Genomic DNA, 14,446 nt, shown 5'->3' on the forward strand with positions numbered 1-14,446 from the left:
AAATGCAGCTCAAGCAAAGAATATAATCTCAGGGCATTTTTGTTAGTCATCAAAAATAAGGATTTTTTGTAGCAGTTCAGTCCATTCTTCCATCCGTTGAACAGGTACCATACTCCAAGGCCACACAGCTATTTATATCATTATACAACATATTAATCAAACTAATAAATCTCTTACCAAAACCAAAATAATTTAAAGTACTCAATATGAAGGGGTGCTCTACTGAATCGAACGCCTGTAGAAGTCAAGGAAAAGAATGAACCCCTCCTCAGATAATATATGAGAGTAATCAATCAGGTCCAAAACCAGATGAATGTTGTTATGAATAGATTTCCCCTCCAAGAAACCAGATTGGGTTTCATCAATGAGTTGAGGCAAACCAGATTTAAGTCTAGCTGCTATACATCCTGAAAGCAATTTATAGTCCGTGTTGAGAAGCGCAATTGGTCTTAAATTGTATTTTTATCTTTATTATGTCTGGAAATTAGTGTTGTCACACCTTCTTTCATACTAGGCATTCATTTCTGTTTAACAATGCATTCTTCCATCCATCCATTTTCTATACACCGCTTAATCCTCACTAGGGTCGCGGGGGGGCTGGAGCCTATCCCAGCCGACTTAGGGCGAAGGCAGGGGACACCCTGGACAGGTCGCCAGTCTATCACAGGGCTACACTTAGAGACAGACAACCAAGCACACTCACTTTCACACCTACGGACAATTTAGAATCACCAATTAACCTCAACATGTTTTTGGACTGTGGGAGGAAGCCGGAGAACCCGGAGAGAACCCACGCTGCACGGGGAGAACATGCAAACTCCACGCAGAAAGATTCCGGTGCCCCCACGGGACGCGAACCGGCAACCTTCTTGCTGCGAGGCAACAGTGCTACCAACTGCGCCACCCTGCAGCCCACAATGCATTCTTGTATAGCTTTAAACAATAGATTTCTGATATCTTTCCAAAAGAAATTAGAGAAATTTGCAGTGAGTCCGTCAGAGCCAGGGGCTTTATTCAGAGGGAGTTTCAAAAGGATCGCGTCCAATTCTTCAATTTTTAAATCTGATTCACACCTTGCTTTGAAGGACTGGTTAATGCTGAGTTTAAAGTTTGTAATTAGGTTAAAAAAGTTAGTTGAATCAACTGGAGAGTATGCAGAGGAGTATAAGTTACTATAGAACAAGTAGACTTCCTTCTCAATGATTTTATGGTCCTTGCATTCTCTACCATCAACCAATAGACTTGTTATAGCTTTGTTTTCTTGTCTTTTTTTCTCCAGTCTGCTGAAATATGAAGAATTTTTTTCCCCTTCTTCCATCCATTTTGCTCTTGACCTGACGAACGCACCCTGGGCTCTCTTCAAATATATATCATCAATCTTAGATTGTAAAAGCAATAGTTTTTCCTTGTCTTCGTTAGATAAAACAGGTTTAACGCAGAGTTGATTGATTTCCTTAAACAAGTTGCATTCTTCCTGTCTATTTTTCTTGTTCAAGTTTTTGCTAGTTTGGATAGAAAATTCTCTTATTTTGAATTTAGCAAATTCCCATTTATTACAAAAACTATTTATGTTACTGTCCTTTTCAATGTTGGATATTTCTTTTATTTTGGCACAGTAATCATTATGTTTTAGCAGGTTAGAGTTAGATTTCCAGTAGCCTTTGTTTTTCATTATTTTGGTATTCGAAGTTAAAGCTAGTTGAATAATACAGTGGTCAGTTAACGGAGCCTTTGAAATTAAAACCTCAGAAGAAAAATCCACTAGCGAATCAGCAACAAGCCAGTAGTCAATTCTAGATTTAGCTGTATTATTAGGTTTTTGCCAGGAATATTGTTTTTCCCTTGGGTTCTGGGTTCTCCAAATATCAACCAAATTGTTATCTCTGGTAAAATCTTCAATAATAGGGTTAAAATGGTGATTATTAAATATAGAAGGCCATCTATCTACCCATTCATCTGGCACCAGTGGGATAACGTGCTTGTAGCTCATTTATTTCTGAATTAATAACATTAAGCATTAGCCTGTTATGCATGACAGACTTGTGGCCGTATATATTAACTAAAATCAAAAAATGGCTTTCAATCTTCAGGACTGCAATCAACCATTGGCCATCTCTGTCAGATTTGTGTGTGATTACATCTCCTGGAAATCTACAAAAACAAATAGCGACACCAGCAGATCTGTTACTTCCATGCCTAAATAAGATTTGATCACCCCACATATTGTACCAAAAGTTCACACCTGTCTAGTAAAAAACAGTTTGTTTTCTGCCCTTTGCAAAATAAAAATAAAGATTTCCTTTTAATCAAGGCTTTAAGACCCCTCACATTTAAAGAAGCAAAAGAAATGTGTGCAGTTGAACATTCAGAATAAAGGAACAAGATGAACAATGACACTTAGGTGCTTAAAAGTAAAGCTTAACCTTTTCTCTTTTTAAAGTAATAAGCAAGAGTGTTCCCTGAAACCTTATTTCAGTCATAAAGTGCATATTTGAGGTAGAGCCTTTCTTTTGTTAGCCAATTTTTTGACCCTCTATGAATCCATGAGGCCCACGGTAGTAGGCACGCTTTCCTTACTGACGAGCTTGCTCAATCTGCGGCCACAGCTTCTTCCTTGTCTCTCTGTCCTCCAGTGGTAACATCTCCGCGAAGCGAACTCCTCTTTCTTTGCATGCTGGGGAATCTTTGCTTTTCCGCCAAATTTCCTCTTTGATCATCCGCCATACAAACAACACAACCAGCGGTCTGCTGCAGATGAATTCCCTTTTTCCAACTCTGTGGACGACGTCCACGGCGTCTTTTAGCTAGCGTAATTCTAAGATGGGCGCAATCTTTTTGAAGAGTTGGATGGTGTCTGCCTGGATGTTTTCATCAGTTTTTTCCTCCAAACCTTTAATCTTCCCACCGCATCTTATATCTTTCCTGCTCTTTGATTCTTTCTTTTAGCTCTTCATTTTCCCATCTGATGAGCTGGTTTTGTTTTTCCACTTCAAGTACTTTCTTCTTGCAATCCTTCACCTCTTCGGCATTAAACTGCACCGCTTTTGTCAACACAGCTAACATGGCACTAGTTTGTTTAGCCTGTTCTTTTAGTTCATCAAAGTTTTTTCCACACCTTGAATGGCTTCTAGGTTGGTCAGGTTGGAGATTTCCGTCTCTCCTTTGCTTTTTTTGCTGGCAGGATGCTTGTTCGGTGTCTGGGGGGCAGACCCAGCATCTTTACGTTTGGGTGGTGTAGCCATGCTAGCTTCCATAGCATAATTATGGTCGCAAGCTTGCATCGCAGGTGGATCCTCATCAGTCGACATCACGACCAAGTTTTTTGAAGATTCAGTCGTAGTAGGGTTTCCACCGGACTAGACCAGTTTGGCAGGTTTCAGCACGGTATTTTGGCTCATTTCGAGTTTCAGAGTGAACTTTTCAAAGAAAAACTTGGGATAGTCTGATGCAGCCTCCGCGTTGCTTTGCCATTTAACACGCCATCTTGCCGGACCACCAAAAATGTAACGTAGACGGCAACGGTAAAGTAACGGCAATGTACAGTTAAGAGACAAAACTCAGCATAGAAGGGCGAACCGGAGAGATGAATGAATTTAGCGGCAGTCGAGAGGACAACAACGTAAAACTTTATGTAACCGGCGGGTTAGGTCCGCCCGTCACTCGGGGTCGCTGCGCTGCCATTATGGCATTTCAGCCCTTTCCAGGTGCCGCACCAGCAGCGAGTTGCGTAATCAAACACAAAGGCCGACACAGTGTATAAGCATGGGCCGCACAACAGAAGATCACGCTTGTCTCCTGCTGCCGTGTTGCCTGGGGTCGCCTGCCTACACAAGCCAAACGCCGTTTGTCGCCGCGTTATTGTTTGATGGAGTGAAATACAGCCAAGGTAACTCTCAAACATTTTGTAAATCAAACGCCGTTTGTCGCCGCGTTATTGTTTGATGGAGTGAAATACAGCCAAGGTAACTCTCAAACATTTTGTAAATCTTTAAATATGGTTTGTTCAGAACTAACGTCTCTCTGTCTTTGCAGCTGTGACGGCTGCTGCTGCTTCGTTGTTTCTGTTAAACTCACCTAGTTTTTATTTTGATTTTATTTGTATTTTTAATTGGTCTTTTAGTGCCAGGTTTCTTTAGTGATTTTTAGCTGAGGTGTGTTTTTTTTTTTTTAATTGTTATTACTTTTAAATCGGTTCTTATGGTTTTACACAGAGGTGTCAATTAATATTTTATCGGCGGCAGTGTGGTTTTATTTATTTATTTATTAATTCGTGTGTTTCTCTTGTTTTATCTGGTTGGTTTGATTTGACATTTTTTTGCATGATTAGCCTGTTTTTACGCTGCCTTTTTTTAAATATCCATTGCATCTCTGTGTACATGATTCTGAATATTGTCTCTACCTCATAGTTAATCGCTGAAGCCTGGTTACATTCATTACTTTGACCGTTTTATAGAATAAAGTAAGAGCAACAAATTCTCTTTTTTTGCTCTCTGAAATAATTTTAAAATCACGTCTCTGTTTCCTTTTTTTACTGTGATACTTACCTGTGTGGGTTTAATCCAGTAACCTGTTCTCTGGGTAAGATTTCCCAGAGTGGCGTTGTCGAGTGTTTTAGTCATTAGTTTTAGCCAAGACATCATCTGGTTACATTTNCTCAAACATTTTGTAAATCAAACGCCGTTTGTCGCCGCGTTATTGTTTGATGGAGTGAAATACAGCCAAGGTAACTCTCAAACATTTTGTAAATCTTTAAATATGGTTTGTTCAGAACTAACGTCTCTCTGTCTTTGCAGCTGTGACGGCCGCTGCTGCTTCGTTGTTTCTGTTAAACTCACCTAGTTTTTATTTTGATTTTATTTGTATTTTTAATTGGTCTTTTAGTGCCAGGTTTCTTTAGTGATTTTTAGCTGAGGTGTGTTTTTTTTTTTTTAATTGTTATTACTTTTAAATCGGTTCTTATGGTTTTACACAGAGGTGTCAATTAATATTTTATCGGCGGCAGTGTGGTTTTATTTATTTATTTATTAATTCGTGTGTTTCTCTTGTTTTATCTGGTTGGTTTGATTTGACATTTTTTTGCATGATTAGCCTGTTTTTACGCTGCCTTTTTTTAAATATCCATTGCATCTCTGTGTACATGATTCTGAATATTGTCTCTACCTCATAGTTAATCGCTGAAGCCTGGTTACATTCATTACTTTGACCGTTTAATCCAGTAACCTGTTCTCTGGGTAAGATTTCCCAGAGTGGCGTTGTCGAGTGTTTTAGTCATTAGTTTTAGCCAAGACATCATCTGGTTACATTTAATTGTCAAATTTTTTTTCTGTTTTGTGTGGGCCAATTTTAGCAATGTGCTTAGCTAAATTCAATGTATTGATATTATGTATTTTTGTCTAGCTCTTACGTTGGTCATAGGAGAAAAGGAGGTGAGATTAAAAAGTGTTGGACCATCAGTCCAGGCTTCTCATCATTTCGGCTGAGCTGCTACAGTAAGCTTGGCCAACCGCCGCCCTGCTGCGCATCATTGTCCCAAGACCTCCAGGACACACCCACAACAGACAGTAGGTAGCAGAGTTCAGTCTGGAAACAGAGTAAAAACATAAAGGAGTAAACAAGGTTGCACTTAAAATGGAAGAAACACGGGACTTTGAGTCTTCAGGATATTAATGAACAGATTGCTAGTCTAACAGAAATTTAAGATTATAAAGCCTGCTTCAAAACGGAAGTGAAAATACAAAACAGGAAGGAAAGGAAACTATCACACGTAAGGAAAACATCTTGGCGCATCTACAGTGCAAAGCCCAAAGCATGGCTGTGCTGCCCTCACACACTGTGTCAGCTTTGCACTGCTAGACAGCCAGCTAACATGTTCGAGGTATGTTCACACACAAGGCTTGCTTTCCTTGGCATTTACTGTTCTTTTGTAGCTTTCGAACGTCTTGTAAAAAGGCAAATTTTTTCCAAAAAAAGCAAAAGCATGTATGAACAATTTAGCAATGCCGTGAAGCTCCATTGTGCTACTGATAGCCAATACAAGTCGAACTCTCTTCAGGGAGACGACAGAGAATCAGACATAGTTTACAATGTATTGGTAAGATGGCTCACACTGCCGCAAATTCAAAAACCAAATACAACGCACAGAGCGCTCACTCTGATAGATTTTCAAAGAACTACAAAAAACAACTTTTTAACTTATGTTTTTAATCAACTTACACACATCAACTTCAAAGACAGCACAATGGCACTGGAATCTCGTTGCTCTGAACATCCCAGAATACCAACAGAAAGAATGCTTGCTTATCAAAGGGAAGAAATAAGCAAAAAGGAAAATAGGCTCTCTGCCTTATATGAATAGTGGAAAGCATGTGAGAGAAGAGAAAAACTAAGGTCAGAAATAACTGAAACACCAATATCATCACTTGCAGACATTGTAGAGAAAAAGAAGATGACATTATGAGACTGTACAGTGAAATTGACAAGACCACAAAAAAGCGAACCCAAAACTCAAGAATGTTCTCAAACTGATTTATTTGCAAAAGTATCAACAGAAATATCATTCAATCAAAAAAAACAAAACTCAAAGCGTCACTCTAAGGAGGAGAATAAAGAACCAAAAACCACTCGATTGAGGAAATACAAACTAAAAATCACTCAATGAGGAAAAAACTTCACAATCTTTCTAAACAAAGTAACAACTCAAACACTTGATTAGAAAAGAGGCTGAATACAAAGTAGCAAACAAAATACAAAACCTGACGGTAGTTTCCACAAGGGACATGAACGGAAATCCTGGACATGAAGAGGGCTAGAACGTGAAGCTTGACTCAATGACAAGACGAACTGGCACAGGACAAAGGGAGACGCAGACTATATATACACACACAAGGTAATGAGGAACAGGTGGAGACAATCAGGGCTGGGTAGACAATCAGACACAGGAAACACCGGGGAGAGGGCAAGCGTCCTGAAACACGAGGGCAAAGAGGTTTCAAAATAAAAGCCACGAGACAACACAAATACAAGACAAAAAACTAAATAAAACCTAACACCTGGTACGAGACATGACAGAAATAAGAATTCATGTTACACCAACAGCTGATTTAAGAAGAAAGATTGACACTTGTGAAGCTGTGACTGAGGACATCTTAAAAATCATATTTGAAAGGCTCACAGGTATTGATGGAGACTTTGATGCAGAAAATGTAAACTGTCGTTTACGTGAGTTACTAAATCGTGACTATGCACTCTCCATTTACGGTTCTACTGCTACACCATCAGATATCACCCATCATTCTTCATCTTCATATGTTGCATCCAAAAGGGCCGAGGCAGCGGCAGAGCTGGCAGCAAAAGAGGGTGAGTTCAAGATTGCGCAAGAAGAAAGGAAGCAAAGGCAGAAGATAAAGCTTCCGGAGGAGCAGCACAAGAAAGAAGTGGAAATCCAGGGGTCTGAACTGGAACGTCTGCAAGCTGAGAAGGATGTGGAGGCAGCAAGAGCCAGACTGGAGGCCTATAATGACCGGAGATTTCACTCAGCAGTACATAAGTGTGCATGCGCATCTACTTCCGAAACACAGTGGTTGCTATGGGGATTGGTGCATTTGATTTAATGTACTGGGATGTTTTCCACAACTGGTCCACAAGAAATGCTGCTTGCACCGGGACAAGAAGAACAATAAATTACACTAACGAAATTCCACACATTCTTGTGGTTGGCTGAAACACTTTCAACATGATTTAAATATCTGTCAGTTATCATCTATAGACATTTTGAATAAAAACTGAGAGAAACACTACAAAACAGTCAATTTTTATTTATTTTTTTGGTCAAAGTAGTAATGCAGAGAAAAATAATTTTTTGTTCAAATGAGAAGACAGTGACACTTTCACCTCTGCATTAGCCCCAGTTCTAAACAGGATAACACAGATCACGAAAGACAGCTTTAATACAGCTCAGAATTTTTTTAATTATTAGTTTTCATGGTCAAACCCAGAGATCAGGTGGCCAATCTGTAAAGAATTCAATACTGAATTTTATATAAATCGTCAAAGTTTTGTTCATATGGGGGACGTGGGAATTTGATTGACAGTCTCATCTGGAATGATTGACAGGTCATAGGGATGAGGCAGTCTCATTCAACTCAGGTCTCCTCCTCATTTGGATTGACTTCTGATATAATTAACTGTTAGTTTGTCATTATTTATCTGTGGGGTGGCAGCACATTTTTCACAAAGTTTTACTGTCTGCTGGCTCGTTCTAACCTGAGCCGTGTCTCAATATGCATACTTGTCCGTACTTGCTTTCTTGCGGACTTGTGAAACATCATCAGTCGGAGACCAAGTACTGTCCTAAGTAGTCTAAGTACGCATCTGACCCATAGATATGTATAATAAAGGCTAGATGTCTCGTCCACGCTGCCGGCCAATGGAATCGCGTGGCCGCACTAGCGGCCATCTTGGCACAGTCAGCTTGCTCACCCATAACATTGTGTTGTAGTGGTGCATGTACTTTTAAAATTACCATAACTTGCTCAGTTTTCTACTGATTTTCAAATGGTTTGATTTGTTACAAACGTCAGAGGTGTATAGAAAGTAGGTAGGAGCCGCTGCAACTGACTGCCACTCTCACGGCCAGCAACAATTTGGATTTTAATTATTTTTTATTTTTGTAATTTGAATTGTAGCCACGTTAATAATGTTTATAAGAAACCAAACCATTTGTAAATCTGTCAAGATTTCAGCGAGTATTTACGTTTGTGAAGATCACTCGCCTTCCTTCACGTACCATAGGTTCCGCCATAGAGCTTGCCCGTGTCAAGATGGCCGCCAGTGATCCCGTTCGAAACTCCGCCTTAAGACATCTAGCCTTTATCATACATATCTATGATCTGACCAAGTACGGATGAAATGCCCGAATGTGTTCTCGCTCCGCTCATATTATCGAGTCTGCATCAGACCAGACTTTGAGTGGACTTCAGATCTGCCAAGTATCCCAGAATGCATTTCGCGCCAACCAGCGGCAAAAGCAGAGGAGAAAACTTTCAACGGTACCACAAGTTTTTTTATAAATACAATTGTTGTTGTGACACAAACTGTACTTTTAACATTATTTTAAGCAAGAAAGTAGAGGTAGAGACGTCAAATATGTGGTCATTTTATCAAGATTAAGCCTGCTTAAAATTTTGCTCCAACGATTTCGGAGATGTGAGCATCCCGGTTTGACAGCTGTGATGGCGGTCAGCGCTCACAGTAACCACAGACAGCAGCCATATGTAGGCAAGACTTTCTGGAATCTGCCGCTGGCTCTGATGGTTCTATAGCAGTTAAACAGGGATATACGTAGTTTAGCGGTCACACTTTGTCCTTACGGTGTAATTTGTTTATTGCTCTCAATCGAATTAAAAGAAGTTAAAGTTAATTTTGGAACTTTATATTTTTATTTACTGTTGCACTTGATCGCTGCCTTGGTACATCTGAATTACTTTCTTGCTTTCATTACCTGTAGTACAACCTTGTTCTATTCTTATGACTGTCACTGTGCATTAAAAATAACATTTAAGCAATGTTTTACTGGAGGGACAGCTGGATAAATGTCCTCCCTGACTGCTGGGAGACTCCCCAGAACATGAGTAGCTCCATCCTGGACCTTCTGACAGAGCATCTTCAGCAGGCTGCTGTTTCCAGCTCCACTGAAGAACATCAAGAGGAGGAGAGGCACAACGTTCATCTGTGATATGTTTTTTCCTGTAATGAAATGAAATTTTATAAAAATGACCCTGTTTATTGTTGTGTTTATTATATATACTTCTTGTCCATTTAAGTATTTTTGCTATTAAAAATTCTCAACTGTATTCCAAAGATGAATGGTTTGATATGAACTGCTGAAACCACAATTACATTTTCCTCCAACATCTGATCTGTTTCATCAGACACTGCTGTCACAAAATTAACGGCTTCAGTAAAGACTGTATTACGATCTTAGAAACCTCAAAATATATACATATTTTATATAAAATATTTGTGTGTGTGTGTGTGTGTGTGTGTGTGTATAAACGTAAATAAGCAGAGCTGTGTTATTGTATTTCATTTAATTTTGTTGTTTTACACAGTAAAGATAATCAGAGCAGATGAGCTGAGATGGTGATGTCATCAAGTATGCTGCTGTCCCAATTGCACATTAACAGCAATGCGTTTTCCCGTTCTCGCAAGTACGTACTTGTGAGTCCGGCCTTGTGAGTACGCCAGTAAGGACTTTGGGACTTCTTCATCTCAGACAACCTCAGCTCAATTTTCATGTTCTCTGTGGCTCATAGATCACATCAGACTTAGATGTTCCCAATGATCCACATCATCACTGGGAGGAAAAGACACAAACAATGATACAAAGATCTACAAGATTCTTTCATTCAAACTGCTGGAACATTAAATATGACAGTGAACACAGCAGGATATGACTGTAGCACAATAGAAAGTGTAATGTTTTTGACATATTTTTTAATCTTAAGAAAATGCTTGTTTCCCTGGATAAGGCCAAAGAACATTGGACTGCCATAGAAGGACAATAAAGTTGATTCTTTTTATTCTAAATTATGATAATGTGATTAATAGAGAAAAGGGGGAAACAGCACTCTGATTACATGAGCTCCTCAGTTATCTGACAAAACACTGTAGCAGAGAAAACAGTCTGCTGGGCTGATTTACATTAAATAACAGAAAGTAGCTATGACTCACCTCTGAGGTTCAGTGTGATACTCATGTCATGGTGATCAGACCTCAGTAACTTCACTGCTTCTGAAAGATAAGGAATCATTTTAACAAATGTTTGTCTCAGTGAAATGCCAGAAGCTGTTAAAAGCCAGAGAACAGAGACATGAACTGAACCAAGCGTCATTAATTAAACTGAGAGATTAACACTAATCAGTGTTCTGTGTTGTAACATCAGTTTGGTTTAGCTTCTGCTGATCACTACTGTCTGCCCTGAGACGGCAGCAGTAAACAGACTGTAATAGCGTTATTGATCCGTTATGATTAATCAATTGTGACCTACAGCCCCCCTCCAACATGTATTGCGTCACTGGCCAAAAAATCCAGGAAGTAGCAAAACCCTGGCTTCATTTTCTCAGTGCAGAAACCAACGGGTGACATCATGATTGCTACGTCCATCTTTCTTATACAGTCTATGAGAGATACTCAGCGAACTGCAGAGAAGACTACAGAAGCACCGTTTGGTGTTATTTCACAGCTGTAGACCCAAACACTGCAATCTACGATATTTGCAGGAAACGATTATGATATTGTGGCAACACCACAAACTTATTTAACATGATACACCCAAAATAAAACTCTGAGCTCCAAAGCAAACGGAGGGAGGAGAAAGAGGGGAATCCCCAAACCACAAGGACACTTAAGGCACCGAGACAGCAGTCACTGGCAGAGGCCTTTCAACATGGCCAGCAATATCCAGGAATTTGATTCATAGCAGTGAAAGTAAGATTTAGTCGTGTCCAGCATTAATTACTGTTATTTAGTAGTTATCATAGTTGTAAGTTGTTTAGCAGACAGATTAGTGATTACCCTACACTCCTCAATAAGTGGAAAACAGACCCATGTAGGAATAAATGTCATTTTATGTCATTTTTTTTGTCATTATGGTTAAAAATTATTATGAGTATTATTGTTTGTGCATTTGTACAAACACACTCTCCTCAACCCACACACAAACACACACACATAATACATACAGTAATGTTTGGTAGCTAAGCTAGCAAAGTAGCTAGTGTTAGTTGACAATAAAGTAGGCTTATTTGATGATACATAGCAATAACAGATATTCTTTCACACAAGTGTCATGAATGTGCAAGTATGGTGAAAAATATCAATTTGGTGGCATTATTTTTTCTAAGTGAAAAGAATCAGTATTGATATCAGCAATACTGGCCCTGTATTTACGTAGTATTGGATCGATACCAAATTTTGCAGTATTACCCACCTCTAATACTGTTGTACCAAAAGGTAGGTCTATCTAACTGAAAGTTATTGTGGTAAAAATAATCCAGATTTAGAGAACACTAAACCTGATATAGATATTTTTCTTTGATTTTGTGGTTGGACCCAGAGGTCCCGTTGTATTTTGTGTGGTGATCCTGAATATCAGACCTCATGGTGTATCAATGGAAAGTCTATAACTGTCCCACATAGCTATGTTTAAGAGACAGGAATCATTGTTAAATTGCTTCTACATACCTTCTTTATTTTTGTTATTTTCTAGAACAACACTGCACACACCAGATGGGGATGAATCATTAAATCTTTGTGCGCCCACCTGAATGAAGATCATGAAAAACTTGTAAACAAATATATGAAAAGTTAAATACATTTAACTGTAAATTTCTGTCTATCCAAAATCAGACCGTGATCTGTGACTTGTAATCAAGCATCCAAAATGTCCATAAAATCACAGGACATCACAGTTCCATACATAATACAATAATAAAGTACATAGATTAAAGAGGCTGTGTTTCTTTCAGTTTTTCCTGGAATGTCCAGTCCACTTTTGTTATATATGTACCTTTGTTATTCGTGTGTATATTTAAATGTCTCATGAAGTGTTTCATTTTCATAGTACGATACTCCAATTGTGAAATCAATTTTGTTCTTGCCTTCATTGTCTTTCTGTCATTTTTTGAGACTGTAGATTTAATCTTTATTCATGGGGTGTTAATTGCAATTCATCCCACAAAACACAGACAGTGAAGCCAAAAGTGCCACGGAGCAAACATTGATGGGGGTTTACATCATAAAGAAGGAGGCTGCAGAGCCTGAGGATGACCCAGAGGACATTGGTGTCCTAATTGAAGATGTGGGAGGTCCTTAGCTGTATAGACAGCATGGCATTGGCTTGTGCTCTGTTTGGACTCATATACTGTTTGAACTTAAGCTATCTACCAGAACTCAAATGCGTGTTTGAAGTCAATCTGAATGGGCAAAGGCTGTCTTCCAAGGTACAATTCCTCAAAAACAAACTGTTGGAGTAAGTGATTCTTCACAAGACTGAAGAAACCCTGAAAGTTTTCTTCCTGTATTCACACTATACAAAGATTTTCTTTTCCTTTGTTGTAGGATAGAAAGGCATAAAGACATCTTGCAGGACAATGCTATGAAGAATCTGTCTCACATGGAAATGGATGGGGATCAGTGGGTGATTGATTAGTCACATGCCATAACACATGCATAGAGCATGTTTCTACAATATGAGCAATTGGGCAACTGTGTGAGTGAAGCAGCCTAAGATACATGGACACACAGTTTATTTTATTATATATATATATATATATATATGTATGTATATTTGCCTCAAATATAAAACAATCACACAAACAGTGATGTTGTTGTACTCTTCTTAATAGAATATGAGAGAATTGTTACTATATAGATATGCTTTGAGTTTGGTATCAAAATATGTAGCAACTTCAAGTATGTACCACTCTCAGTTTACTTCTAATATAGCATTTTATTTGATTGCACTGTTTTTGGACTTGTCTGTGCGCTGTTTTCACACTAATACAGTACATAATGCAGTGTAATGCACTTTTCTCACTGTCTTAGTAAGGTCATTTTATATTTATTCAGTGTCTTAAAGAAACATTTTTGTTTTTTAAAAAAAAGCACTCTGGCAAGATTGTTTATTTTTTGATGCTCAGTTTTCCAAATGAGCCATGCTCGCTTAAATTATACAAACATTACAAACATTGAGAAAAGTTTACATTTCAAAAATGTAAAAAATGTTGTTAAAATAAAGTTGTTTTGAATTATGTTATGCAGACTTTTTTTAAATTTTAAATTAGTGTACATTCGGATTGTAAATCAGACAGATGCTTATGAGTTGTACCTACTAAAAGAAAAGTAATTGAAACAACAAGATTGATATTAATTAAACAATCCATCCATCCATTATCTATACGCCGCTTAATCCTCACTAGGCTTGTGGGGGACTGGAGCGTATCCCAGCCAACTTGGGACGAAGGCAGAGGACACCCTGGACTGTGGGAGGAAGCTAGAGAACCCGGGGAGAACCCAAGCTGCACGAAGAGAACATGCAAACGCCACACAGAAAAATCCTGGGTGTCCTCACCGGGATGCAAACCGGTTCATTCAACAAAATGTGTTTCCGTAGAATTCACAAAACAAAATCTAGTTTGTCCAGCAAGAGTGAATTAGATTGCATTTCATTAGGTAAACAGAAAACATAAATATCTAAATAGTGTTGCACCTACAAATACATGTGTTCAGATGACATAATTAAGACAGACTAAATCTACTTAAATTGAATAGATGGAACTGTGTGGCATAATCAAATTACATTAACTCAACAAATTTCTTTTTGAGTGTAAAGATTCAGATTTATTTCAGCAGTACACTGATGCTCCTACTTTGTCTTGGCTGATGC

This window comes from Stegastes partitus, unplaced genomic scaffold (assembly GCF_000690725.1).
Source record: "Stegastes partitus isolate 25-593 unplaced genomic scaffold, Stegastes_partitus-1.0.2 Scaffold319, whole genome shotgun sequence".
Classification (NCBI taxonomy): Eukaryota; Metazoa; Chordata; class Actinopteri; family Pomacentridae; genus Stegastes; species Stegastes partitus.